This window comes from Tenrec ecaudatus, chromosome 13, assembly GCF_050624435.1.
Source record: "Tenrec ecaudatus isolate mTenEca1 chromosome 13, mTenEca1.hap1, whole genome shotgun sequence".
NCBI classification, from domain to species: Eukaryota; Metazoa; Chordata; class Mammalia; order Afrosoricida; family Tenrecidae; genus Tenrec; species Tenrec ecaudatus.
In genome coordinates, this window is record NC_134542.1 from 40,251,204 (window position 1) to 40,253,981 (window position 2,778).

The window sequence follows — 2,778 nt, forward strand, 5'->3', positions numbered from 1 at the left end:
TGCCACAGTATGTGTTATTTTGTTTTATTTGTGTGTTGATTAATTTTTGTTTGTTTGTTTTTCTACATTTCACTGTTGTTTTATATATTGCTTTGAGTGTGTTTATTTTTGTGAGGATTTATTTCTTGTCTACTAATATTTGGTTTATATATTTGGTTTATCTGCAGCTGTTGATTATTTATTTAGTCATAGTACTTCATTTAGTATTTTTATGTGATAATCTTATTTTTGAAAATTAATTTCTACTTGTCTGGGAGTACTTTTGCATCACCCTGATACTTGAGTGATAATTTTGCTGGATACAAGATTCTTGGAGGACAAGTTTTTTTTTTTTTTCTCCTTCACGATTTTAAATATGTCCATTGCCTTCTTGCCTGCATGGTTTCTGCTGAAACATCTGAGCTTATTTTATTGCTACCCCTCTTGTATGTGGTTTTTTTTTTCTGTGGCTGCTTTCTGACTTCTTTCCAAATCTTTGATATTGGAGAGTTTGACTATAGAATATCACACTGTTATTCTTAGGGTTTTCCCAACTTCTTGGATAGCTATTTTTGCTTGTTCTCTTATATTGGAGTCAAAAATGTGTCTTCAAGTTCACTAATTCAGATTCCCACCTCTTCAGTTTTATATCTCTGTTCTTTCATAGTGTTTTGTAATTCTGGTATCAGAGTGTTTGACTTCTGGGTTTCTGTTTGGGGTTTATGTTATAAGTCTTCATTCTAGAAGCTCTATTCTTTCCTTTTTTATCTCAGATTCTTTCTTAATTTATTGTACATGCATAGTCATCATTCTTCTGAATTACTTTTTTCTCATAATTCCATAAGTTGTTCCATTTCACTTACATCTAGGTGTTGTTCACTAATTTTTGATTTTCTTGTTTTTGTTTGTGCATGCCAATATATTCTGTTGCTTCCTTGACATTTTAGTGTAACTATTAGCAGTAGCAGAGAGGTCGGGTTGTGAGTGCAGTTAACACTGTTGAATGGTGTCGTAGGGGGATAATAGACCCTGCAAAACAGTTAGTGGTGAAGATAAAAATGATGGAAGGTAGAGTTTTAGAGAAAAGAGTAAAAACAAGGATCAGGTAGTGCTAATTTGAGAGTTGTCATTTAAAAAAAGATAGAGAGATTTTAAAATTACTTATTTTGAAAGGATGAAAGAAAGGGTAATACTGACTGAAAAAATATATAAGAATGTTGCAAGCTTTTGTTTGGAAGGAAAATAGAAAGATAAGGGTTATAGGAAAAATAAAAGGAAATGTTGTTGGTGTTTGTTTGGGTCAAAACTCTGCTCAGAAACATTTTATCTGTTGTGAATGAGAGAAATATATGTTTAAAGTAGAAAGGTGGGAAGCCTAGGTGGGAGCAGAACCTGAGCTGCAAGCATGAAACCTGAGGATCAGTTGAGTAGTACAATTAATGCCTGGATGAAAATGACTCTACCTGAATAGGGGGTTAAGGGTGGCTGTAATATATTTAGGCTGTAATATATCTACAGCAGCCTAGAAGTGAGGGAATGAGTGTGACAGCAGGATATGGATATTTCTCTCAGGGCAGTCTAAGGCTGACGGATTGTGGAAGGAGTGGGGCTCACTCCTTTTGAGAGGCAGAGGGTCTCTGAAAATGAATACTTGTGACTTTTACTGTCTTGTGGATATATTATCAGATACATTTCATTGTTACAAACTTGAAATTAAAAAAAAATTGAAATAAATTACAAAATATATTGAAAAAGTTTTCTAATTTACACACCCATTAAAGTTTTCTCTTATTGCCATCACAACTTGGTTCTGCCAAATTAGATAAATGAAATTCAGTAAATGATGCTTTGTTCTGAGCCGGAAGCTAGCGCCGCAAGATGGCGGCCGCCGCGGAGTTGAAGCTGCTTGAGAAGTCCCTGGGGCTGAGTCAAAGGAACAAATACGGGGCCCACGGTGAGCGCCAGATTCCAGTTCTTCAAACAAACAATGGTCTGAGTTTAACAGGATTAACAACAATAGCAGCTCATCTAGTCAGGCAAGCCAACAAGGAATCTTTGCTGGGGGGCACTGCCGAAGAGAAAGCAGTCGTGCAGCAGTGGTTGGAATACAGGGTCACTCAGGTAGATGGACACTCCAGTAAAGACGACATCCGCATTCTGCTGAAGGAAGTTAATTCTTATCTTGAAGACAAAATCTACCTTACAGGCTATAACTTTACCTTAGCCGATATTCTGTTATACTATGGACTGCACCACTTTATAGTTGAGCTGACGGTTCAAGAGAAGGAGAAATGTCTGAATGTGTCTCGCTGGTTTGGCCCCATTCAGCACCACCCAGGGATCAAGCAGCATCTGACTAGTGTTGTCTTCATCAAGAACAGACTGTATACCAGTTCCCATTAGAAGGTTCCCAGGCCACACAGAAGAGTTATTAACACGTTTCAAGTGAAAAATGCATTCTGGACCAGAGGACTAGCATAAACTGATAGTCATTATTTGTTGACGGGAGCTAAATTTTAAAAGTGTACACTTCTTTTAGAATGTTTTGTTTGTTCTTTGGTTGACATTTTGCAATTTTTAAATGTAAAAACTGTTGTCAAAATCAAGTCATAAATTATTGTGACTTATAGGTGAAATTTTAATAAAAGTTGCAATTTAGTGGCTTAATCCATAAGGAAAAATGTTTTCCATGGGTGACGTATTTGGCTATTTGTTGACCTCTCTTTTGTATTTTAAAATTCATTTTCCCCCAATGGACATTTAGCTAGTTTGTTTATTATCATCTATAATAAATTGTGC

General features: G+C 35.9%; 1 pseudogene; it reads left to right on the plus strand.

Moving 5' to 3' along the window:
- Positions 1 to 1,856: 1,856 nt before the first annotated feature.
- On the plus strand, positions 1,857 to 2,382 carry LOC142424427 (eukaryotic translation elongation factor 1 epsilon-1 pseudogene; annotated as a pseudogene).
- The last annotated feature ends 396 nt before the right edge of the window (positions 2,383 to 2,778 follow it).